This window comes from Narcine bancroftii, chromosome 5, assembly GCF_036971445.1.
Source record: "Narcine bancroftii isolate sNarBan1 chromosome 5, sNarBan1.hap1, whole genome shotgun sequence".
In the NCBI taxonomy this organism is placed as follows: domain Eukaryota; kingdom Metazoa; phylum Chordata; class Chondrichthyes; order Torpediniformes; family Narcinidae; genus Narcine; species Narcine bancroftii.
The window spans coordinates 26,438,102-26,465,789 of NC_091473.1; the positions used below are offsets into that span (position 1 = coordinate 26,438,102).

General features: G+C 43.6%; 1 protein-coding gene and 1 long non-coding RNA gene across 29 annotated transcripts in view; one reads left to right on the forward strand and one right to left on the reverse strand.

Annotated features, from left to right (window-relative positions):
• The window catches only part of LOC138763210 (uncharacterized), a 139,626-nt gene extending 133,172 nt beyond the window's left edge, over positions 1-6,454 (reverse strand). The window contains exon 1 of the long non-coding RNA XR_011357398.1: positions 6,087-6,454. This is a non-coding gene — a long non-coding RNA (uncharacterized lncRNA). The remainder of the gene's footprint in view (positions 1-6,086) is intronic.
• The window catches only part of LOC138763207 (contactin-4-like), a 2,221,540-nt gene that overhangs the window by 816,849 nt on the left and 1,377,003 nt on the right, over positions 1-27,688 (forward strand). The gene's annotated exons all lie outside the window — the stretch shown is intronic.

Below are 27,688 nucleotides of genomic sequence, written 5' to 3' on the forward strand. Positions count from 1 at the left end.
TTGGGGGAGGGAAATTATGATATGATGGGACAGGACCCCAAGTAAGGGTGGGGTGGGGGGGTGGCAGGTTTTTGGGAGCAGCTGTTATTAGGTAAGCCCATAACTGCAATGAGGTACTCGTTTGAGAACCAACTATTCTGAGACTGGGACTGGGATGTTCAAATGCAAAGGATGGCAATGTAAGAAAACATTAGATGATGAGAGAGGCTATGATCTTCATCAAGAAGAAAAATGAAGCATTTGAAAGGTTTAAGAACCTACAAATTAGATTGGAATTAAAGTCCAAGTAATTCACACAGCAGAAAATGTTTTCCAATTAGCAAACCACATTGATGGGACAGAATAGAAAATAGATGGTTTATACCATAAAAATTACCTCAAAATCTGCATCAGATCCACATCATAACTGCGTATTTTATAGAATTGTGAAAAAAGTATAGTTTTAATAACTGCTTCAATCTGTATTTATATTTAATGATTCCAGCACAGTATTTTAAATGATTTTATTTTTACAGAAGAAATTTTTTTTTAACAGTTGTAAGCAACCAATGGGAAGATAGAACACCCACCAAATAGTTAGACATCTTTAGAAGATTTACTCCAGCAAGCAAAACACAATATGACTTAAAGCTGTGTGCAAAGTGTCTGTTTTGCCTCTCTTAGTCTTACAATATTCATCTCTAAATTATTCTGTCTTTACAGTATGAACTTGCATATTACTGAGCTTGGGTTAAGTGGAAATTAACTATGAAGAGTGCTCTTTTTCAATATTTTTTATCGGTTTCATCAAGTAAATGTTACATAGGTACATAATAATAAAATATTAATGAATCACATCATAAAAATGGTGTTGAGACCTATGCTACACTGAGAAGAGGTAAAATAAATACTAATTATCAACCCCCTCCCTTCTGAGACTACTGGCTAAAGATGAACTGTCCACTAGCTGATAATAAAAAGGAAAGTAATCAATGGGGTCAAAAACCAAAAGTCAACTAATCTTACAAATTTTGAAAATAATTAAAAGAACACCATAAAGAAACAAAGTTAAGATTCATTTCAGTCATGGAGCATCTCGTGTTTTACAAAGTCAAATGTGCCAAGGTATGAAGAGTTCTGATTCGTTAAATCAGAGAGCACATTTAGCTCAGCATGGTTAGTGCATTGGTGTTATAGCACCAACGATCTGGACCAGGGTTCGAATCTGGTGCTATCTGTTCTCTCTGTGTGGGTTTCCTCTGGGTGCCCCAGTTTCCTCTAACCCTTCAAAAGGTCATTTATTGGTTGTAATTGGGCGGCATGGGCACGTGGGCTGAAAGAGCCTGTTACCTGGATGTCTAAATTTAGAGTTTAGCGCAACACTATGACAGCACCCAGCAACCTGGCATCAAATTCATTTCAGTATGTTCTCCCATTGACTTCCATGGGTTTTCCCTGGGTGCTCTGGTTTCATCCTACTCTCTAAAAACATACAGGATTAGCAGGTTAATTGGGTGGCACAGGTTTCAATGGCCAGAACTGGCTTCTTCTGTGTTGTTATAAACAAAAAATAAATGCAAGTATATTCTATTGCCTGCTAGAGATTTGATATTTATATTTTCCACCTGATGGCTGATGTTTCCAACTCGATGATCGTTGTTTGACATGAGAAGGATGACCACTGTCAATCACTATATGGAGGTTGATTTTATACTTATTGGTAGTTTTATAAACCACAAGAAAAGAATGAAAAGTAAAGCTTGCATGCCATTGAATTGGCTGAACATTTTCCATTCCACAAAATCATTTTGATGTGTGGTCACCATTGCTCCATGTGTATTATCTCACACAGATTACCACAAACAGCAGAACTAATGTCCAGAAAATTTGTTCTGGTGATCTTGTATGAGTGTAAACAATGGCCAGTGAATCTAGGGAAAATCCCCCTTCATATGTTGAGATGCTACAATGGAATGTTGCCTTACTACTGGAGAGCTGACAATATTTTGCTTCTAAACCTGAAAAATCAATTATTGATTTTTCAAGTTATCCTGATTGAGGATCAATGAACTAGGTAGGCTTTAATCTTCTGAAGAACATGCATTATAATAATCTTAGAATAAGAAATGGAAGGTTTTTGGAGTAAATCAGCAACTTCAACTTAGAGTAATATTCCAAAATCTGTATCTTGTAGTGGCCTGTGGCTCAGGCCAACGCTGGAAGTGGCCATCGAATGCGACGACCGGCAAATCATCATGCAGGCTGAAACACCTATTTCCATAGGCCACTGGCAGAGTGGTGAAACTGGCCAATTACTACCGGTGGATCGTAGGGGTCCCAACCGGTGCCTGAGCATCCAGTGTAATCATTCGGCAGTCAGCCTGCTCAAGCCACAGCCCTGGTGGTGACGCGGCCAAGCTGACTATAAAAGACAGAGCTGCCACTGAATAAACTCAGTGTTGAATGCACTCTACTGGTGAGTGTGTCTTTATTCTCTTGCAGATTTGAGCTACAGCCTTAGAGCTACACCGAGAGCTTTAACCTAGCTATAGCCATAGTGACCTCGCTACAATGGTGACCATAACTGGTCCAAATGGCGCTTTGGACCCGAAGATGGAAGAGCAACCTGCAATCAATGACTTAGCATTGAATCTGCCCGGCTTCTGAACATCACATCCCATGGGTTCCAGCAAGCCGAGGTGCAGTTCGCCATTCAACAGATCTCCGCTGACAAGACGGACTACTACCATGTAGACAGTGACCTCGATCAAGACACTGCAGCCCACATCATCAATTTCCTCCAACAGCCCCTTGAACAAAGAAGGTATGTGGCCATCAAAGAGCAGTTGACCCAGACTTTCGGGCTCTCAAAGTGCAAGCATGCTGCCCAACTGTTGCATATCGATGGTTTGGGTGACAGGGCCCCTTCCACCCTCATGAATGACATGCTTTCTCTCAACGGTGGCCACACCTCCTGCCCGCTGTTCCAGCAGATCTTTCTGGGGAGGTTGTCAGAGGACATCCAGTTGCTCATCGTGGAGGAAGACTTTGATGACCCAAGTAAGTTGGATGGCCGAACAGACCTACTATGGGCGGTGAAGAGGGATGCCTGCACTTCGCTCAAGTAGGTGACAGCACCGAGTCAACAGCTCCCAGCCAGGAAGATCACCAACCGACTGACCATCCACCCAAATATCATGCCCCACCGGAGAGCAGTACTATTTTTAATCACCGACAGTAGGTTCAGAGGCCCATCAATGCCGCCCCCCTGTGTGTTCCAGGGAAATGTCCAGGCCAGCCGTCACTAATGGCTGCAATGACCGGCCAACTGCACAGCCTGCTACACATTCAAGATTCCCTGTCGGGCTGATGTTTCTTGGAGGTCACTGGGGCACAATACAGCATCATTCCCCCAACCAGCCTGGAGGCACACTGCAGCAAAGTGGGCCGTAAGCTCCGAGTGACAAACGGCTCCAACATACGAACATTCAGCACCCACACCATTCCCCTATGCTTTGGAGACAGACAATTCATTTGGAAGTTTACAGAGGAGGTCGTGCAACAACCATTACTGGGTGCAGATTTCCTGCAGGCCAATTCACTCCTGGTAGATATCAAAAGGCCTCGGCTGTGCATGCCATGTCATTTCAGCCACTCTCGCTCAAGGGAACTGAACTCACCAGCCACCACCTACACTCAGTGAATACTGCCGACAATGAATTTGCTCGGGTCCTAGCAGAATTCCCCTCCATCACCATGCCTCACTTCCATTTGGCAGAACCCAAACATGGGGTGAGGCACCAAATTGTTACCGATGGCCCTCCCCTCCACACCAGGACACGACGTCTCCCCCGAGAAACTCAACTTAGCCAGGGATGAGTTCAGACAGATGGAGGAACACAGCATTGTGCGGCAATCCAAGGGAGTCCTTGGGCCTCCCTCTCCACATGGTCCCCAAGGCAACAGGTGGTTGGAGGCTGTGCGGAGACTACCGCCACCTCAATGAGGTCACCATACTGAACAGATATACAAATATCCTGTGCCCCTCATCCAAGACTTCACTGCTAACCTGCAAGGGGCATGGATATTCTCAAAGATGGACCACATCAGGGGCTATCACCAGATCCTGATACACACTGTAGACATCTCAAAAACAGCCATCATAACCCCGCTTGGATTGTTCGAATTTCTCCACATGCCCTTCGGCTTAAAAGAATGCTGCTCAGACTTTCCAGAGGCTGATGGATGCAATGGGCTGGGATCTGCATTTTACCTTCGTCTACCTCTAGAACATTTTAATCTCCAGCCACACCCACACTGAGCACACTGCCCACTTTAAACAATTAGGCTCCAGTCTGAGTGATTTTGGCCTAACCATCTAACTGACCAAGGGCCACCCTTAGACTTAAGAACCAGGAGAACTGCCTTCAAAATCATCCTGTTCTCGCATTCTACTTGTAAAGTGCCAGTTGATGAATTAGACAAAGATGATGTGGTCAAACAATAATCATGGCTTTTATTAGCAGAAACTCATGGTACAATAATGAAAGACAATAGGTGCATACAACTACTGACTAGAAAGTGTCTCCAGTAGCGAACAGCATCAATAATAGCCTGGGCTTCTTTTTCAATGGCAGGATGTTTAAATTCAGGTCCGCGTAATGTGCGGGAGAAGAATGCCACAGGTCTGCCCTTTTGATTAAGGGTTCCTGCCAAGGCACAGTCTGAGGCATCAGTTTCCACTTGGAATGGGACATCTTCGTCAATGGTCGAGAGTGCAGCTTTGGCAAAATCAACTTTAATACTCTCGAAAGCCTTCAAGGCCATTGGAGAGAGAGGTAAAGGTTTAGTGTCAAACAGAAGGCGTGCCTTCGTGGCGTAGTCCCGAACCCATTTGCAGTAGTAGAAAAAAAATCCCATACACCTTTTAAGGGCTTTTGCTGAGTCTTGGGGTGGTAACTTCTTAAGGGGGGCAATTCTTTCCGGGTCAGGGTGGATTTCACCCTTGCGGACAATGGAGCCCAGAATGGGTAGCTCTGTCACGTTGAACACACATTTTCCCTCGTTAAATGTCAGGTTGAGTTCTTTAGGTGTGGCTAAAATTTTCTTTAAGTTGTTGTCGTGCTCAGCCTGTGTTTTCCCACAGATAGTGACATTATCCAGATAGGGAAACGTACCTTGTAACTCATACATCCTAACAATCTTATCCATTTCCCTCTGAAACACTGACACGCCATTAGTGACTCCAAAAGGTACCCTTTTAAACTGGCATAACCACCACTCCCCCCCACATCAGCCTCAAAATCCATAGAGGGCCATTTCCTTCTCTTCATGGGGATTTGGTGATAAGCTGCTTTGAGATCGATAGTGGAGAACACTTTGTATTGCGCTATCTGATTCATCATTTCATTGATGCGTGGCAGGGCGTAGGCATCGAAGTTCATGTAACGGTTGATTGTCTGGCTGTAGTCAATAGCCAGTCATCTCTTGGTGTGATTTTTCACGACTACCACTTGGGCCCACCACGGACTCTTACTAGTTTCAATTACTCCCTCTTTAAACAGTCTCTGGTTCTCCACTTTGATAAACTCACGATACTCTTTGCTGTAAGAACAGCTCTTAGTGGCAATCGGCTGACACTCGGGATAAATCACTGAAAAGGGAACGAGCTTTGATCTTTAATGCAGACAGAATGCAGTAACTAGTGCGGGGGATGGTAAGTGTGGGTAGTGGCCCACCGAAATTTAACACTACACTGTTATTCTGAGATTGAATATCTAACCCTAGTAATACAGGGGCGCAGAACTTCAGCATAATAAAGAGCCACACATCAGCAAGGCAATGTCCCTGCAAATTTAAAGTAACTTTACACTTGTCCCATACAGTTTTGTAAGTTCACTCCAAGACATCAATATCTTTTGGTTCGCTGGATATCTCCGCAAATTTAAGGCTCTGGCAACTCTCTCGTGGATGTAGCTGTCAGTACTTCCCGAGTCTATTAGAAAATCAAGAGTCTCGCCATTCACCTCCCACTTCATAGTCGACCGTTCCAGTCTGTAAAATCCCCCAAGCTTTACAGTCAATTGAGATATCACAGTGGATCTCACCTTGCCATCACTTGAAGTCGATTCAGACTGCTCGTCTGAAGATTCCCTCTTTTTACAGTTGTCTTCCACTCCTGCAGCTCCAGTACGCATTTTCTTGGTGCTTCTCTTCTTCCTCTTATCAGTGGGAGTACTTTTCGCCTTACATGCTTTAGCAAAGTGGCCAAGTTTCCCACAATAGCTGTCAGTAGCAAATCAAGTCGGGCACTTCTGTCTGGGGTGCCAACTCTTATCACAGGAGTATCATTTTTCAGGAGTTTGCCCTTTTCTTTCCTTCGGGGTTCCAGCACTCCTGGATGTTTCCTTTTCGGTTTCTAGCATTTCAGTGGACTGCATGGCACTTCTCAGTGTTTTGGCTCGAGTGACTGCCCGGTCGTAGGTTAAGGGCTCTGTCTCCAGCAGCCTCTGTCGGATGTAAATGGAATCAATCCCATTGACAGAAGCATCCAGCTTCAAGGCATTGCGGTGTTGTTGCACATTGACTGCCCTGACATTCGTTTGCCAGTGTGTCAAGAGCCAGGGCATAGGCAACATCACTTTCCCCAGGTTTCTGGTGTCTAGTCAGCAACTGGTGTCGAGCAAGCACCACATTCTGTGGCACTGCATAATAAGCAGTCAGACGTTCCCGGTCTATAGCGTTACGATGAAAGGGACCTCACCCAGCAGAGAGTTCAGGTGGCCCCACTGAATTGCCGCATTAACCACGTTGTTTTGAGCCATGTAGTAATCAAAACAACCAATCCAGTGGTTGAACTATTTCTCTGGCCCTCGGGGCAGACTGGTTGATTATCAGCCGCTCTGGCTTGAGGGCTGCATCCATTTCTGCTAATAAAATTGAAGTGCCAGTTGATGAAGTAGACAAAGACGATGTGGTCAAACAATAATCATGGCTTTTATTAGCAGAAACTCATGGTACAATAATGAAAGACAATAGGTGCATATACAGTTATATCCAAGGGGAGTGTCCTTAATGCACAGCCAATGTTAGTACAGCAAGGCTCGCCAGAGGGGAGACAGGCAGCTTGGCAGACATTCACCACAACTTGTCCATTACATCTCGAGTACCTCTGTGATGCCCCTTGCTATCAGGTACTGGCACAATTCCTCACTCAAGAAGCTAGACCCCCGGTTGCTGGAGATAAATGCGGGGTAGCTGAACATGGTGAAGATCTGTGTCAGTGCCCTGATGACGGTGGCTGTGGAGGTGTCTGGGTAAGGGATGGTGAAGGGGAAACTGGAGTACTCGTCTATGACCGTAAGGAAATAGACGTTCTGATTTGTGGAAGGCAGGGGTCCCTTGAAGTCCATGCTGAGGTGCTCGAAGTGCCGAGTGGCCTTTACAATATGAGCCTGGGACAAGCAGAAGAAGTGAGGTTTGCATTCCGCGCAGACCCGGCATGCCTCAGTCATGGTCCTGACATCCCTGACGGTGCATGGGAGGTTCCGGCACTTGATGAAATGGTGACACCCGGGTGGCAGAGGGACTCATGCAGTGTCTGCAGATGGTCATCGTGGAGCGACACGTAGGTCCTGGACAGGGTGTCGGGGGAGTCATTAAACTTCCCCGAACGATACTGGATGTTGTAGCTGTACATTGCCAGCTCAAATATCCAGAGCAAGATCGTATCGTTCTTGACTTTGCCCCTGTAGGTGGTGTTGAACATGAATGCCATGGCCTGCTGGTTGGTGAGGAGGGTGAACCTTCTGCTGGCCAGGTAATGGCTCCAATGGCGGACCGCTTCCACGATCGTTTGGACCTCCTTTTCAATGGCGGAGTGCCCTAGCTTGGAACCATGGAGTGTCCTGGAGAAGAAGGCGACTGGGCACCCCTCCTTGGCTAAGGGTAGTGGCGAGGGCTACATTGGAGGCATCGCTCTCCACCTGTAAGGGCGAGTCCTTGTCCACATCATGCTTTGTAGCATCTGCGATATCCTGCCTGATGCGCGTGAAGGCTGCCTGCGCCTCAGGTGAGAGATGAAAAGTTGTGGCCTGGGCCAATGGATGGATCGTGTCCAAGAAGTGGGAAACCCACCGTGAGTAGTAGGAAAATAAGCCAAGGCACCTGCGGAGGACTTTAAGCGTGGGGCTGCTCCATTAATGGATGCATCCGTTCTGCTACCTTAGTGGATGACACCGTGTGCCATGATGTACCCCAGGATGGCAAGGTGGGTGGTGCTGAACACGCACTTCTCTTTGTGGTAAGTAAAGTTCGGCTCCTTGGCTGTCTGGAAAAATTTCTCCAGATTGGCATCGTGGTCCAGTTGGTCGTGGACACAGATGGTGACATTATCCAGGTACGGGAAAGTCGCTTTTAGCTTGTGCCGGTCTACCATATGATCCATATCCTGCTGGAAAATGGAGACCCTGTTCATGACCCCAAATGGAACCCAGCGGAACTGGTACAGACGCCCATCCATCTCAAAGGCAGTATAAGGCTTGCCCCTCAGGTGGATTGGGAGTTGGTGATAGGCTGACTTCAGGTCGGTAGTGGAGAAGACCCAGTAGAGGGCTATCTCGTTGACCATGTCGACTATCCTTGGTAAGGGGTAGGCGTTCAGCTGGGTGCATCGGTTGATTGTCTGGCTGTAATCCATGACCGTCCTCAGCTTGCTGCTCCCTTTGACTACCAGGACTTGGGCTCTCCATGGGCTGTTTCTGGGCTCTATGATACCTTCCGCCAGAAGCCGCCACTTATCTGCCCTGATGAAGTCTTTGTCCTCAGCGCAATAACACCTACTTCTGGCAGCTATTGGTTTGCAGTCTGGCGTGAGGTGTGAGAAGAGAACGGGAGAGGTGATTCACAGAGTGGAAAGGCCACTGGTTGGACGGTGCACTGTGGAGCGTGAGTTGGGGTAGGGGCCCCCCCAAAGGCAAGGGTGACGCTCTGCAGCTGGCATTGGAAGTCTAAGCCCAGGGGGACTGGGGCGCAGAGTTTGGTCATGACTCGGAGCCTTCACCCGGTGTATGTCTCCCCCCCCCCCACCACCCCACCACTGTCAGATCAGATGAGCAGCATCCAAGGGTATTGATAGTCTGGTCCTTGGGGGCAAAGGCAATAGAGAACATGGTGGGGTGGATTTTTAACTTTAGGGAGTGGACCAAACTTGGGTGAATAAAACTCTTGCTGCTACCACTGTCGATTAGGCACTTTGTTACCTGCCCATTGATTTTGACATCTATCATGGAGCACCTGAGTTCGTGGGGAATGTCCCTGGTCAGGGTGGTGGCCGCTAGGACCATCTCGGGCTCCGAGTCATCGTTCCCCGACAGGAAAGATGAGTCGTGGCCGTTGGCATCCTCTGCAGGCATCAGGAGAGGTGAGTGTTGACCGGTGGTGCTCTCCATAGTCGTGGAGTGCAGTTTGTGGTGGTTAGCAGCGTCTGGATGCATGGGATGCGTCGGTAGGGCAGCCAGGTCTGTGGCCATGTTGACCATGTCATCATCATCATCAGTACCATCTTCGCTGGAGGCCTGGGTGGGCCTGGGTGGCAGTGGCACCTGCGCTTGACCGACCAAAGATGGCGGCGCAGTGTGAGAATGTGAGGTATGGCTGGCCTTCTTCTCCGGCTGCGCTAATTGTACTGGGGGAAGTGATGTCACGCCATCAGCCATCGGTGAGGGCAACAACATCACGGGCAGTGGAAGAAACATCATTCCGTAGACCGGAAGTGTCGTCATTGTAATCTTCAGGAGGTAGTCCAGGTGACAGAAAGGGCTGGTCAGGGCTCATGGCATGCATGTGCCAATCGTTGCCAGCGAGGCTAGAAGTTGGGCCACCAGGGTTGTGAAGGACGAAAGTGGCTGCAGAACAATGGCGTCACCCAGCAATCGCATGTGACGGGGATCGAGAGTGAGGGGGAAAGTCATAGAGGGCTGCTGAGCTGCTGGCGGGCTTCGAGAGGCATACTTTGGCGAAGTGGCCTTTCTTGCCACATCTCGATCAGTACTGGTTTCTGGCCGGGTAGTTTTGGTGCGTTTGACGATCAGAACCTCACAGGGGCCCATAATACTTACAAGGGTGCTGGGTGCCCGCAGCAGTGATATTTTCATTCCCTGTCTGGTCAAGGGTCACAGCAGCCATCTGTGCTGACCACAAGGAGGCCTGGGGAAGCCTGGAGTCGAAGGCTTTGGTGTGCAGGGCTGCTGCCTCCACGGTTCGGACTACCTCCACTATTTTGGCCTGGGAGTAGATATTGTCTTCCAGCAGCTTCTGCCTGATGGCTCTCGCATGTAGCCCTCGGATGTAGGCATTTCTGATCAGTCTCTTGACCTCCCTTTCATTTACCCTGGGTTCAGCCAGACAAGGTCGGGCCAACTCACGCAGGCTCCCAGGTAGGACTCGGCCATCTTCCTGGGCAGCTGGACACGGATACTTAGGAAGTACCTTGTGAAGACCATGTTTGTGGAAGGTTTGTACATGGTCTCGAGGTTGTTCATCACTTCCGAGTACCCGGTGCAGTCTTTGAGTGCCTGGAAGGCTTGGGAACCCAGCTTCGATTGGAGTAGAATGAGCCTTTATTGGTCGGAGTCCAGGATGTCGTTGGCGTGTGCCTCGATGATTGCTTCAACCCATTGCTTCCAGATCTCGAAGCGTGTTTGTGCTTCCAGGTGGTGTGAGTCAATTTTGAAACTCCTGGTACTCAGGAGCTTTTCTATAGCAGCTTTAAAATTTTATGTCGAATAAATTGTGGTGCACTATCGAACAGAAGCAAACACACAAAACATAAAGTCCATTCTTCAGGCTTTATTCAACACAAACTTCCACAGAGATGGCTGTGAGGAATGCTGTTCAGTCTTCGAAGGGCCGGATCTGGCTTATATCCCGGAGGGTGATTGACAGCTGATCAGGTGTTGCCTTGTTCCCATGCTCGTCTGCAGGTACAGAGGTCGCCCCCTGCAGTAGGCCGGTGGTGTACTATCACAGCTGATTCTGGGGATGTTCTTGTAGCAGCCCGCCTCGCCCACGCCTCGGGCCAACACAGGAAATGGCCATCAAACGCAGCGAACAGCGAAGCAACGTGGGGGTTGAAACGCCTGTTTCCATAGGCTGCCGGCAGAGTGGTGAAACAGTGGATCACAGGGTCCCAATCCGAACCCAAGGATCGGAGGTAACCAATTGGCAGTCGGCCTGCTCAAGCCACACCCCGGTGGTGACGTGGCTGAGCTGACTATAAGAGGCAGAGCTTCTTCTGAATAAACTTAGTGTCGAATACACTCGAGTGGTGAGTGTGTCTTTCTTCTCCTGCGGATTTGAGCTGCAGCCTTAGGGCTCTAACCGAAAGCTATAGCCTAGCTGTAGCCATAACGACCTCGCTACAATCTATTATTTTACATTTTTAAAAACATAAATATTTCATGAAATTTAAACTGCATAAAGTATTTCATTATTTTTAAATTCAAATAAACAGAAAAATTTGGCTGCTTCACTCTTGCAGTCAAGAATCCTTTTTATTCACAAATTAGTGCATCAAAGTTGAAATAACCAAATAGCAATATTAGGAAACTACTTTGGTATACTCAATGGTGCAATGATGTAATGGTTTCTCAGTGATTTCAGTATAGTCTGGAAAGTTAAAAATAAGCCCAGAATTTGAAGGTTTGTGTATTGCATATGCTTCCAATTCATTGTTCTTGATGTATGTTAACTTGCTTGTGCTACGTTCTGTGCAATATACTATTTTCCACGGGGCTCTTGACTCATTTGTTCTTTATCAACTGGCTTATTACAAGTGGTGCTGTAATGTGTGCTTAAAGGCAGCAGATAAAATGCAGAAATTAGCTGTGAACCAAAATGTCGATATGATTTTAAAAAGGAGCAGAAATAAAGATGAATCCTCCACATGATTATTGACATCATTGTTTCAACTGCAGTGTTCAGCCATTGTGCAGATGTAGTTGGAAATCTGTAATTTACCAGATTTTGGAGGTGCCATAATTGTGAAGTGATTGGTACTCAATGTTAATGATAAATCTGAGAGTGATTTCTGGAATAAACTCATGCTTTCAAAGAAGCTCCGCTGCTGAAAAAAAATGTGCTGTATCAATTGTGTGGATATTAAAATCACCGTAACAATGAGAATTTGGGTTTCTTTACAAGTTCAGCGCGAAAGGCAGTAGGAAAAGTTAGGGCTCCTTTTAATCTATATTTTATTATTAGAATAAATAATGTATGAGTTTTGCATAGTTATTTTTCAAAAAATTGGACAGTTTTCTTTGAAATTTTGTTTTCACAATGTATTAAGTTGTAGCTCCAACAGAGAGCTGTGGGAGTTAATGATGAATAATCATTTAAATGTTATACCTTTCTATTTTTTGCTTGCACCACAGGGATGCAACTTAAAAATACCAAATCTGTCTTTTATGAAATAACTTCTGCAGCTGCAGAATAATATGTATGTGAATCTGTTAAAAATCGACATGACAGCTTCCTCTTTTTGATTCATGAAGGACAAGCATCCAACTTAAGATTACAAATATAAAAGCTTGCATTTCTTTTTAAATATATACCTCAATCTCCTTGAACCAGGCCAGCCTTTCAGAAATGCTGTGTACAGTTGCAACATGTGGTCTTAATGCAGACAACCTATGTTACTGGCCTGAAGCAGTCTGGGCTCCTCACAGTATGATTTCATGGCCACCAACAGTGCAAGTGGAAGTTGTGTCTATATAGTAGGTTAGGCCCCATCTCCAGATTTCCTACATTTCAAAGCCAGGAGAGTCATTTAATAGGTTCTGACTTCAATGAATATTTAGAAGTTTTTATCCATTTTAAAATGTTTTTTTACATAATTAAACATTTTTAAAAATGTATGAAATATATTCAAAACCACTGAAACAGTTGAATACTAAAGCAAAATTAAAGTACAAAAATTAAAGTTCCCTTCCTTTTTCTTCTCTGCAACCTTGCAATCTGCATTAGAACCTTAAGATCATGTTTGTGTACCAAGGCTAACCTGTGGCTGGATCTAGTGATTTTGCCAGAATAAATGCTGGAGATTTGAATGTACTCTAATCAGTGAGGCAAAGTGATGGATGTGACCTTCCAAATCTGTATTCAATTTGGTCATATGTCAACACAAGCATATTAATCCTGGACATCAATTACATAAATAAATGCCTCCAGTTGTGCCTCCATCCATATAACTACTTTTGTATTTTCTGTTGAGCATTCTTCAATGGATAAGTAAAATAGAAAACATTTTAAAATTTTATGTGTATGCTTCTCTTGAAGAGAAAAATTCTCCTGAATCACCTTTACAACAAGTAAATTAAGACCAAAAAGGTAACTCGAAAGAAAATATGTCTGTTGAGGATCAATATTGCCATCCCAGTGATGAGCCACAAGATATTGGCGAGGTTTTAAATGAGTATTTCTCACTTGTATTTACTGGGAGAATGTCATGGGTGTTGTGGCAAATTCATTGTGTTTTATTGGACCATATTTAATTTTTAAAAGCAAGAGGTGCAAACAATCTTAAAGCATATTAAGATGGTCAGATCCCAGAGGCCTGGCCTTGTGTATACTTGGGCATCTTGGGATGCTGAGAAAGAAACTGCTTGGGCCCAGCAGAGATGATTGTTCATTGACTCATGTATTTTTATTCAGGAGGACCTGCAAGGACAAGCCAGGGAACTGTAGGCTCAAGAGACTGACATTGTGGTGGGTAATTTACTAGATTCTGAGAAAATAATCTACCAGCATTTGGATTGGCAAGGACTGATTAGGGAAAGTCAGCATGGTTTGCGCTTTGGAATTCATGTCAGACAAATTTGATCAAGTTTTTTGAAGAGGTCAGCAAGAGAATAGACAAAGCTTGTCCATTGTTGTTTGTGCAGACTTCAGCAAGGCGCCACATAGTAGGCTGGACCAAAAGGTGAGATCACAAAGGATTCAGGGTGAGCTGTAAAATTGGATTCAAATTGGAAGGAAACGGTGGAAGTGGAGGGTTTTGTTCTGATTGGAGTTCTGTGACGCAGGGATCAATGTTGGGTCCACTGTTGTTTGTCATCTGTATTAATGATTTGGCTGACAACATTTTTAACATTGCTTGTATGGTTGCAGATTACACCAAACTTGGTTGTATAGTGAACAGTGAGGAAGGTTGTCTGAGTTTACATCAAGATATGGGGAAGTGGACTCCGGAATTGAAGGTGAAATTAAATTCAAATACCATGAGTTGATTTTTTTTGCTACGTCAAACCAGGGCAGGACTTGCAAAGCAAATGGTTGGGCCCTGTAGAGTGTTGTAAGCAGACAGGTGAAAAAGTGGTGACAAAGGTAGACATCATGTGTTGAAGAGCATGCTTGCATTTATCAGTAAGGGCATTGAGTACAGGAGTTGGGATGTAATGATACACCATTTCAAAACATTGGAGGACCACATTGGGAGTATTGTGCATAGTTATAGGAAGGATGTCATTAAACAGTAAAGGGTGCAGAAAAGATTCACTAGGACGTTACTGACACGAGAGAACTTGAGTTCTAAAAAAATCCTGGATAGACTGGAGCTTTTCTCTGTGGAGGAGGCTGAAGGGTGATCTAACGGAAATATATAAAATCACAAGAGACATTGGTAAGGAAAGGTGAGTCATCATCTTTGCTTGGCTATGGAATCTAAAACTTGAGGGCATAATTTCAAGTGAGAGGGAAAGGATTTAAAAGAGATCTGAGTGGGATCACAGGGGATCATAGGAATGTGAAACAAGATGTTAGAAGAAGTGACAGAGATGAGTATAATTGTAACATTTAGACAGGTGCATGATAGGAAATGCAAATGGGACAAGTTTAGGAAGGCCTCTGGGTTGGCATGGACTTATTGGGTTGGAGGGTGTGTTTCCATGCCATGAAACTCTCTGATAAATGATCCAAAATTCATAATTATGATAATAAGAGCAGCGTGTTAGCACATTTTTATAGGATCAGTGACTTGGGTTCAAATACAGAACTTTCTGTAAGGCGTTTGTATGTTATCCTTGTGTATGTGTGGGTTTCCTGGGGGTGCTCCAATTTCCTTCCGCCTTTCAAAAAGTACTGGGATTGAGGGTCATTTGTGTATAATTGGGTGGCACAGGCTCAAAGGTCAAAAGGGCCTATTTCAGTGCTGTATATCTAAATTAATAAATTTGGATGACACGATGCGTCCCTTCGATTGTGCCACTTCGACTTTCAATGCCGCAAGAACATGAATCATTCAATGAAGGGATGTTTAATTTTGACCATTAAACAATTACTTTGTGTTTCGTACTTTTTTTTCCGTTATGATAGTGAGTTTATTTATAATAGTTTTATTTTTCTGATATAACATTTTTTTCTTGATATTCCTTTTTGTATATGACCTTTAATGAATGGTTTCTACTTATGTACTATTTCTATCTAATCCAATAAAAATATATATTTTTTTAAATTTGACCATGAGCACAACAAAAATGAAATAGGCTTTGATGGAGAAAATGTTCATGCTTCCTGAAATGATGAAAAGTTGAAATGTGACAGATTATGTTATATTATATTGTATATAGCTATATTTTAAAGGAGATAAATTGTGTCAGGTTCATTAGTGTAGGTCATAAACAAACACTTACAATATAGATCTCAGTTAAAATGCCAGAGCTCAGCTCAACCCAGACAGTTGAGGCTCCAGGTGCCTTTGCAAAAACTTTGAAGAATGCCTATGGAGACTTCACAAGTAGGTGTTAATTGGACATGCTGCAGAGTAATGGATTATTGTTTTGGAAAGCTACAAATGATTGGACTTGGAAGATTAGGTCTGGTGCAGCAGTCTATCTGAATGCAGTTTGCTGTTCTAGGAATGTCATGTGGTTTTGCCAGCAGAGAGAGTCAAACAGGCTTTTCTCTGAGTGAGAGAGAGAGAATGCAGTTCTGCAGTTTAGCAGCAGCATCTGGGACTGGAACATGACAAGCTAGTAAGCTTGTGGAAAAACCCCATTTTGAAGATAGGTTGTGAGTTCTGATTTCAGCCTGTTCAAGGCCCTTGTTGTTTATACAAGAGGAGATGGCCGGCTGTATAATATTCCACTTGAAATAAGGGAAACAGAAAAGGAACTTTGTGGTGACATGAAAGAAAGAGCTTATCATCTGGAAAACCCTGATGGGGCAAGTTTCTTTGGCAAGACACTGAAATGGCTGATTGGAAGGAATCAGTTTGTGTCCAATGAGCAACAAATCTCTGAAAACTGATAAGAAATTTCCTGAGCGGTAACCATTTATCTTTCAAGCAGCAAAGTCTGGTGAAGACTTATAAATGTTAAATTCTGTGCACAGTTTGAGGAATGAGAAGTGAGATTTGTCTGTGAATCAAATAACTTTTTTGAACTTACACACACATATTACATACATGTGTGCTTAGAATTAGAAGAGGGTTAAGTTAGGGCAAGTTAAGTTAATAGTAATAAGTTAGAATTTTCATGTTTAAAGATAATTAAAAGCAACGTCTGTTTAAATAACCATTTGTCTTGATGAATTTCTTTTGCTGCTGGGTTTTGTGGTCCTCTGGGCCCAAAAGATTAACAAGGTTGAGTTCCGGCGAGAGCAGGAATAGCAGCGAGGAGCTGGACTTGGTGAGGCCCGGGCGGGAGCAATGGCGAGGAACGCCACCAAGACACAGCAAGGTCCAATGGGAGCAGTAGAAAAGAGAAGCTCAATTTTTGATCTTTTAGCAATTAGAATAAGAATAAGTCTTGCTGGTAATGTATCACAAATTTCAATGATCTTCTGGAGCTCTCCTTGGTTTCCATTAGGGAGTTAGGGAGGAATTTCCCAAGGTTTTTCCCTAAAATTGTCCATAGATTTTCCTGTGGTTTTTCTCCTCCCCCAGGAGACACATTCCCAGAAGATTAGGGCAGAGAGTGGTTGTAATCCAAAAGGAGCAGTGGCGAGATATAGAGACAACTGGGATAAATATCCTTGTGGGCAAGTTTGCTAGTGCTGCTCTGGTGTGTTTAAAATAGATTTGTAGGGGGAGGGGAACCAGAGTGCCAGAACAGATGGAGGAGGGAAAAGATGATCTTAAAATTGCATGCACCATTTTAAAGCAATGGGTTGAACATCTGAAAATGTTTTCAGGTGCATGTATTTCAATCCATGTAATATTGTTGGTGAGCGTAGTGCATGGATTTGCACGAAGAATTATATTGTGAAACTTGGTTGTAGGAGGGGCACGAGTGGCAGCTCTATGTTCCTGGCTTCTGTTACTCTAGACATGATAAAATGGGTTGGGGGTGGGGGGGGGGAAATAAAAGGGGAGGAGCAGCATTGCTTCTCAGGGAAAATATCACAGTGGTTCTCAGGCAGGACAGACCAGAGGGCTCATCTACTGAGGTAATATGGATGGAGCTGAGGAAAGGAAAATGGATGATAACACTCTTGGGGTTGTATTATAGACTGCCCAATAGTCAGTGAAAATTGGAGGGGAAAATTTGTAGAGAGATAACAGACAGCTGCAGTAAACATAAAGTTGCAATAGTTGGGGATTTTAACTCTCCACATATTGACTGGGATTCCCATACTGTAAAATGACTGGATGGTTTGGAGTTTGTCAAATATGTTCAGGAATGTTTTCTAAACTAATATATAGAGACACCAACTAGGGAGGGTGCAATACTGGATCTCCTATTAGAGAACGAGACAGGACAGGTGACAGAGGCATGCGGAGGGTAACATTTTGGGTTTAGTGATCATAACGCCTTGAGTTTCAAGTTTCAAGGATAGATCTTGGCCTTGGGTTGAGATTCTAAATTGGAGAAAGGCTAAATTTGAAGAAATGAGAATGGATCTAGAACTGTGGTTCTTAACCTTTATCTTTCCTCACATACTACTTTAAGTAATCCCTATTCCATCTGTGCTCTATGATTAGTAAAGGATTGCTTAAGGTGGTATGTGAATAGGAAGGGAAGGCTGAGAACCACTGATCCAGAAGGCGTGGAATGTAATTAAGTTGTTTTCGGGCAAGGATGTGCGAGGTTTGTGGAGGACCTTCAAAGGTGAAATTTTGTGAGTACAGAGTTTGTATGTTCTTGTCAGGATCAAAGGCAAGATTAGAAGGTATAGGGATCCTTGGTTTTCAAGGTATATAGGGGATCTGGTTTGGAAGAAGACAGGTTGAAGCAGCATGGAGAAAATGAGGTACTTGTACACAAAAAATGCAAGAGAAACCTTAAGAAAGAAGTCAGGAAGGCTAAAAGAAGACATGAGGTTGATTTAGCAGACAATGTGAAGGAAAATCCTAAGGGTATCAACAGGCATATTAAGAGCAAAAGGATAGTAAGGGATAAAATTGGTCCCCTTGAAGGTCAGAGTGGTTGGCTTTGTATGGAGCCAAAAGAGATGGGGGAGATCTTAAATGGTTTTTATTCCTCTGTATTCACTCAGGAAATGGGCATCGAGTTGTGGGAAGTAAGGAAAACAACCAGATTAAAGAGGAGAAAGTGCTTGCTGTCTTAAAGTGAATAAGGATGGATAAACCCCCCAGACAAGATATTCCCTCGGACCTTGAGCAAGGCTAGTGTAGAAATTGCAGGGGATCTGACAGAAATATTTAAAATGTCCTGAGTCGTGTGTGTGGTGCCAGAGAGGATTAGAGGATAGTTGATATTGTTCGATTTTTTTTTTAAAAAGGCTCCAAATGTAACCCTGGAAATTATAGGCCAGTGAGCCTGATGTCAATAGTCTGTAAATTGTTGCAAGGTGTTCTAAGGGATAGGACATACAATTATTTGGATAGCCATAGACTGATTAGAGATAGTCAACATGGCTTTATGTGTGGTAGATCATGTTTAACCAATCTTATAGAGCTTTTTTAGGAGGTTGCCAGCAAAGTTGATGAAGGAAAAGCTGCGGATGTTGTCTACATGGACTTTAGTAAGGCCTTTGACAAGGTCCTGCATGGGAGCTAAGTCAAGAAGGTTCAAATGCCAGGTATTCTTGGTGAAGTAGTGAACTGGTTTCAACCACAGCTGGATGGGAGAAGCCAGAGAGTAGTGGTGGATGATTGCTTCTCAGACTGGAGGCCTGTGCCTAGTAATGTGCCTCAGGGATCGGCACTGAGACAATTGTTGTTTGTCATCGATATCAATGATCTGTAGGATAATGTGGTAAATTGGATTAGTAAGTTTGCAGATGACACTAAGATTGGAGGTGCTGTGGACAGTGAAGAAGGTTTTCAAAGCTTGCAGAGGGATCTGGACCAGCTGGTAAAGTGGGCTGAAAAATGGCAGATGGAATTTAATGCAGACAAGTGTGAGATGTTGCATTTTGGAAGGACAAACGAAGAAAGTACATACACAAAAGGTAGGGCCATGAGGAGTGAGCTAGAACAGAGGGATCTGGGAATACAGATACATAATTCCCTGAAAGCAGTGTCATTTTGGGGATGGGGTTGTAAAGAAATCTTTTGGCATATTGGCCTTCATAAATCAAAGTGTTGAGTACAGGAGTTCAGATGTTATGTTAAAGTTATATAAGACAATGGTGAGACTAATTTTGGAGGATTTGTGCAGTTTTGCTCACCTAACTACAGAAAGGCTATCAATAAGATAGAGAGAGGGCAGAGAAGATTTACTTGGATGTGGTCTGGGACTTTAGGGACTGAGTTACATGGAAAAGTTAAACAGGTTAGGACTTTATTTCCTGGAGTGTATAGGAATGAGGTGTGATTTGATAGAGTGTTTAAAATTATGAGGGGATAGACAGAGTGAAAGATGATAGGCTTTTTCCATTGAGGGTAGGTGAGATTCAAACAGAGGACATGGGTTAAGGATGAAAGGGGAAAGGTTTAGGAGGAACCTCTTCACTTTTAGTGTGGTTGGAGTATGAAACGAGTTTCCAGATGAAGTGGTAAATGTGGACTCAATTTAACATTGAAGGGATATTTGGCAGGTACATAGATGGGAGAGGTATGGAGTGCTATGGACTGAGTGCAGGCCAGTGGGACGAGGCAAAAAGAATGGTTTGGCACAGACTGGATGGGCCAAAGTAGCCTGTTTCTGTGGTTCTCAGAACTTCATACGTGGGATAATTATTTTTTTAAGCAACTCTAATAATTGTTGAGGCTAAAAGGCACATCAGCAGTAGTCTTGTTATATATGGGTGGGCTTGTGAATTTCTGTCGCACTTCATGGAGCTCACAATTGTATAAACAAGTTCTTTATTGTTCTCATTTAGCTTCAACCTGTTTGTAGAGTTGAGCACAGACCCTTGCAGGATCCTGGAATAGCAGTTTGGCCATTGATTGATTAATATTTTTTGCCATGAGTTGAGCATTTCTCGTTTAAGGTACTCAATGACAATGACCTTATTTAATGCACTCTGTGTCTCCCATATTAGAGATTCAGAAGATCAGTTAACAGTGGAAAGGAAATGCTTCTGGTAAAAATTTGAAGCCATATTTTCATGTGTATTTTCTCACTAGTATTGCATTAGCTGATTCAACATGACATTCAAGTACATGCATTACAGTTGATTTAAATGACCCTGAGCAAAAGAAGATGTGAAATAGTAATTTTGAATTTTAAGTACCATAAAGTCATTAAAATTTATAACCCAAAAGGAGAAAGTGCAGCCAGAATTAGAGCGATGTAGGTAACTACCATATTTCAATACTAGATCCTTACACTTTGGCTGACCGTATGGGATTCATATTTTTAAACATTCTTTTCTGCATCCTTAAAATGAGATGAGGGCTCCTTCAGCTCTTATCTTTCTCCATATTAAATTGAGGTTCTGTTTCACAAGTTATTGACCTCTGACAAAGGGAAGATCATCTTGAAAAGAAGAACACCAATGTCAGTCCATTGTTTAGTGACAATACTTTGTATTCAACACCATCATACCAGGCAACATTTATGATCAAAGGAATAGATCTAGAATAGTGCATCCCTCTGCACCTGTATCATTGACTTCCTCGTTGGCAGACCCCAATCAGTACAGATTTGCAACATCACCTCCCCCTCACTGACCAGCAACACAGGAGCACCTCAAGTTCATCTGCTCAGTACCTGCACCCTACCCAGAGCACTCATGATTGCCTAGGCAAATTCAGTTCAAACTCAATCGATAAATTTTCAGATTATATCACTGTTGATAGCTAAATAGTGGTTAAGGATGAGTCAGAATGTAGATGTAAAATCTGGTTGGGTGGTGTCAGAACAACAATCTTGCTTTCAACATTATCAAGACTGAGGAGCTTATTATCGATTTTAAGAAGGGGAGGCCAAGGAATCGTGGATGCGACACAGTGAAGAGCATTCGTATCTTTAAGTTCCTGTATTCACATATTGGAAGTCTTCTCCTGGAACCAGTATATCAAGGCAACTGTGAAGAAGGTACACCAGAACTTCTACTTTCCAAGAATCCAGAGGTGATTTGGCATGTCATTGAATGTTCAAACTTCACAGTTTGGTTTGGTAATTTAAGTGCCTAGAATGCAGAAGGTTGCAGAAAATAGCAAACAATGCCAAGTTTGGGTGGCATAGTTAGACTAGTAGTCAGCGCAACAGTGTAACAGGGGTTCGAAACCCACACTGTCTGTAAGGGGTTTGTATGTTCTCCCTGTGTCTTCATGGGTTTCTTCCAGGTGCTCTGGCTTTCTCCCACCATTCATGGGCGAAAGGGCCCATTTCCATCCTGTATCTCTAAATTTAAATTTAAAATTTATACATTTAGCTTAAAAAAATTAAATATAAATTTAAAATCCATCATAGGCTCAAAATCCCATCTATTAAAGACATCTATGTTAGTTGGTGTCTCAAGAAGGCGGTCAGAAAGGACACCCATCTCCTTGGTCACAATGTCTTCTCGCTACTACCTCCAAGAAGAAGACACAGAATCCTAATGTCTAGCACTTTCAGGTTCAAGAACAGTTTTTTTCCCCCCCCAGTGGCCATCAGGATCTTGAACCTCCCCTTATTACCTTACATATCCAGGACCACAAAAAGACCTGTCCGCATTATTGCACTAATGAACTTTTATCTTACACTTCCTGTAATTGAGAAGACTGTATTTAATATACATACATCTTTTTTTCTGAATTAACTCTTTCCATACTGGGGTAATTTAATGTGGTTATGATTTTTTTTTTAACAAGCATGCCTGTTTGGTTGCAGCAAGAAGAAAAATTAAATGTGTATGTACATTGTCATGACGATCATCAGTTACCCCACTACTGATCCCTGTATTTTGCCTTGTGCCCATCCCTCCATCAGATCCTGTCTGAAATTTAACAAATGAAGGATTGAATGTTAAATTATGTTGTTCATTGACATATGAAACTTCCTCTTAAAGAAAACTCATAAAATTAGCAACCAGAAAGTGAATATTCAAATGAATATGAAGGACTTTTTGAGAGGACATGATAAAGTGTTGAGATTAAGTTTGGATGAGGAGGAGGTTGTGTGCAACACCATACAATCCATGTTCATCTTTTCCTTCTGTTCCTGGTGAATTGACCAGTCTTACCCAGGGTGTTTTTCTGGGATCGGGTTCCATTTCCTTGGTTTAGGAAACAAACCACATTGAATTTTCCTTCTCGTGGAAACCATAACGTTGGCCTATGGCAGGATGAGACTTTTCGAAAGTTAAAAAATATGTTATCACATTTCCACACAAGAGTGCTTGTAAATTTACATATTAGCAACATTCCTTGCGACTCCAAGGTGAAATGTGCTGACAAGAAGATTGCAAAATGAATAAGGGTAGTTTGCTTTAAAGAAATGAGATTAATACCCTCAGGTCTAGCTAATGATGCAATGTGCTTATTTCTGAACTTGTTGCCTTTCAAGTGCTTCATAAATTAAAGTTTTCCTTGTGTTGAACCATCCATAGAAATTTGTAAATAGATAAAATTCAAGGCTATTTAAAGCCATGATTATTAAAACTTCAAATCACAGTCGGAATTTATCAGATTGATGAAGCTGATCTCTTTGGAATAACTGAGAATAACAATTTTGTCATGATGGGAAATATCCTGTTTCTTGGCCATTAGCTTAATGTCTACTGAAATAGGAACCAATTTAAGAGGTATGTGGAAAAAAAAACAGTTCACTATGAATCCATTAATTCTAGTTATTTGCTCTGAGCCACTCAATGTATGTGATTAAATAACAATTCCTTCAGAACTGGTTCATAATTACCCAAGATTATACACAACTTGACACCCCCCCCCCCCCCCCCACACACACACACACACACACAATATTTTCTTTCTCATTTTATAGCCTATCATGCTATCTTAGTTGGACAGTTTATTAAAATAAAATTGCAGTATTGGGCATGGTGTGCTTTCAGTTGCCATCTTCACTTGCCTACTTTCAAGTCATTCTGTCAAAATGACCAGATATAAACTAAGGGTCAAAGAAGTTCACAATCAATCAACTAATCTTTACACAATATAAGGTAAAATGCATGAGAAATATTATTTTTAAAGGAGACAAGAAAGTTCATTGTGATCTATGTTATGAAAGCAGTTTCATATCAACTGAGACTGACAATTGGGTTCTATGTTTCTTCCAATTACATCATCAGACATGATAATTATAAATAGCATCTTTTTTTCCAGAATACTGATTTTTCAATTCTGTTTTCAAGACTGGCCTGTTCTTGTAGTCTTTATGAATATTACACGTTCCTCATTACGATATCAAGAATGTCAAATAGTTTGTGTGTAAGCAAGCTTTTGGGATGAATACCATTCTTGTTTTAATTGGCATTGTATGAAATATCTGATATGCCGTAGACATGGACCAGTAAAGTATTATACCAATACAGGCCTTTTATTAACAGACTAGAACCACCTCTAAACTGGCCAATGGTAAAGCATCTCCACCCGTAGGGTGGAATATAAAGCAATTGAACAACTGAAAAGTGGCAAAGCAGCAGTTATGGATGGAATCCTCCCAGAGGCCTGGAAGGCTGGCAGCAAAACTTTGCATGCCAAACTGCATGAGTTTTTCAAGCTCTGCTGGGACCAAGGAAATCTGCCTCAGGACCTTCGTGATGCTATCATCATCACCCTGTACAAAAACAAAGGCGAGAAATCAGACTGCTCAAACTACAGGGGAATCACGCTGCTCTCCATTGCAGGCAAAATCTTCGCTAGGATTCTCCTAAATAGAATAATACCTAGTGTCGCCGAAAATGTTCTCCCAGAATCACAGTGTGGCTTTCGCGCAAACAGAGGAACTACTGACATGGTCTTTGTCCTCAGACAGCTCCAAGAAAAGTGCAGAGAACAAATCAAAGGACTCTACATCACCTTTGTTGACCTCACCAAAGCCTTCGACACCGTGAGTAAGAAAGGGCTTTGGCAAATACAAGAGCGCCTCGGACGCCCCCCAAAGTTCCTTAACATGGTTATCCCACTGCACGAAAACCAACAAGGTCGGGTCAGATACAGCAATGAGCTCTCTGAACCCTTCTCCATTAACAATGGCGTGAAGCAAGGCTGCGTGCTCGCACCAACCCTCTTTTCAATCTTCTTCAGCATGATGTTGAAACAAGCCATGAAAGACGTCAACAATGAAGACGCTGCTTACATCTGGTACCGCACGGATGGCAGTCTCTTCAATCTGAGGCGCCTGCAAGCTCACACCAAGACACAAGAGCAACTTATCTGTGAACTACTCTTTGCAGATGATGCCGCTTTAGTTGCCCATTCAGAGCCAGCTCTTCAGCGCTTGAAGTCCTGTTTTGCGGAATCTGCCAAAATGTTTGGCCTGGAAGTCAGCCTGAAGAAAACTGAGGTCCTCCATCAACCAGCTCCCCGCCATGACTACCAGCCCCCCCACATGTCCATCGGGCACAAAAAACTCAAAACGGTCAACCAGTTTACCTACCTCGGCTGCACCATTTCATCGGATGCAAGGATCGACAACGAGATAGACAACAGACTCGCCAAGGCAAATAGCGCCTTTGGAAGACTATACAAAAGAGTCTGGAAAAACAACCAACTGAAAAACCCCACAAAAATTAGTGTATACAGAGCCGTTGTCATACCCACACTCCTGTTCAGCTCCGAATCATGGGTCCTTTACCGGCATCACCTACGGCTCCTAGAACGCTTCCACCAGCGTTGTCTCCGCTCCATCCTCAACATTCATTGGAGCGACTTCATCACCAACATCGAAGTACTCGAGATGGCAGAGGCCGACAGCATCGAATCCATGCTGCTGAAGATCAAACTGCGCTGGGTAGGTCACATCTCCAGAATGGAGGGCCATCGCCTTCCCAAGATCGTGTTATATGGCGAGCTCTCCACTGGCCACCAAGACAGAGGTGCACCAAAGAAGAGGTACAAGGACTGCCTAAATAAATTTCTTGGTGCCTGCCATATTGACCACCTCCTTTGAAGAAGACCGCAGAGCCCACCTCACTGACAAAAGACAAAGGAGGAAAAACCCAACACCCAACCCCAACCAACCAATTTTCCCTTGCAACCGCTGCAACTGTGTCTGGCTATCCCGTATCGGACTTGTCAGCCACAAACGAGCCTGCAGCTGTCGTGGACATTACCCCTCCATAAATCTTCGTCCGCGAAGCCAAGCCAAAGAAGAAGAAAAGGAATATCATAGCCAATAGCAAGCGATCAGTATAATATGCTCGCCGCCCCCATTACATTGTCACATTCACCACCCCCCTCCAAATTAGCCAATTTTAAGAAAAAACAATAACGGCAAAAGCAAAAAAAAATCTCAGAAGATCAAGGGTTATAAATAGAATAAATGAGAATACCAAGTTTTTTAAAAAATGAGCCGCGAGCCGAAGAAAACACATGGCAAACTGAGCTCACTGTAATCATAGCAAAGATTAGAAATGGTCATAACATAGCTTTTGTGAGGGCTTTGAAATACAAGCTGATGAACGCAAAGGCACAGATGGGGAGACTTATCTCCAACTGAAGGACTTAACAGTATATCTGTTTTCCAAAAGAAGATGGATAAACTAGTAGATGCTCATAACTTGCAAGCCATCTACCCTTATCTGGACAATGTCACTATATTTGGCAAAGACTTAAGTGATCATGATCGGAACTTACAAAAATTCCTCCAGGTGGCCAAGCACCTGCGCTTAACCCTTAACAATGACAAGTTTGTAAACCGCATTAAACGCCTAGCCATACTAGGCTACGTAGTGAGTAAAGGGGAGATTAGCCCTGACCCAGAGAGGATGAGACCACTCAGGTATCTACCCCTATCTGCGACACAAAGATCCCTCAATGCGTTGCCTGGGGCTTTTCTCCTGTTACTCTCACTGGGTGCCAAACTGCACAGTTAAAGCACGGCCACTGTTTAAAACTACTAGTTTTCCCCTGTCTGAAGAAGCCCTCCATGCTTTTGAAAACATCAAACAGGATATAGCCAAAGCGACAATGTCAGCTATTCATAAAGATTTACCATTCCAAGTAGAATCCAATGCGTCAGATTGGGCCTTAGCAGCTACACTAAATCAAGGGTGGAGTATCTCTACAGACATAGTCAATAGTAAGCAATCAGTATAATCTCTTTGGCTTGGCTTCGCGGACGAAGATTTATGGAGGGGGTAAAAAGTCCACGTCAGCTGCAGGCTCGTTTGTGGCTGACCAGTCCGATGCGGGACAGGCAGACACGATTGCAGCGGTTGCAAGGGAAAATTGGTTGGTTGGGGTTGGGTGTTGGGTTTTTCCTCCTTTGCCTTTTGTCAGTGAGGTGGGCTCTGCGGTCTTCTTCAAAGGAGGCTGCTGCCCGCCAAACTGTGAGGCGCCAAGATGCACGGTTTGAGGCGTTATCAGCCCACTGGCGGTGGTCAATGTGGCAGGCACCAAGAGATTTCTTTAGGCAGTCCTTGTACCTTTTCTTTGGTGCACCTCTGTCACGGTGGCCAGTGGAGAGCTCGCCATATAATACGATCTTGGGAAGGCGATGGTCCTCCATTCTGGAGACGTGACCCATCCAGCGCAGCTGGATCTTCAGCAGCGTGGACTCGATGCTGTCGACCTCTGCCATCTCGAGTACCTCGACGTTAGGGGTGTGAGCGCTCCAATGGATGTTGAGGATGGAGCGGAGACAACGCTGGTGGAAGCGTTCTAGGAGCCGTAGGTGGTGCCGGTAGAGGACCCATGATTCGGAGCCGAACAGGAGTGTGGGTATGACAACGGCTCTGTATACGCTTATCTTTGTGAGGTTTTTCAGTTGGTTGTTTTTCCAGACTCTTTTGTGTAGTCTTCCAAAGGCGCTATTTGCCTTGGCGAGTCTGTTGTCTATCTCATTGTCGATCCTTGCATCTGATGAAATGGTGCAGCCGAGATAGGTAAACTGGTTGACCGTTTTGAGTTTTGTGTGCCCGATGGAGATGTGGGGGGGCTGGTAGTCATGGTGGGGAGCTGGCTGATGGAGGACCTCAGTTTTCTTCAGGCTGACTTCCAGGCCAAACATTTTGGCAGTTTCCGCAAAGCAGGACGTCAAGCGCTGAAGAGCTGGCTCTGAATGGGCAACTAAAGCGGCATCATCTGCAAAGAGTAGTTCACGGACAAGTTTCTCACCCTGGATGAGACATATAAGGCAATCGAACAACTGAAAAGTGGCAAAGCAGCAGGTATGGATGGAATCCCCCCAGAAGT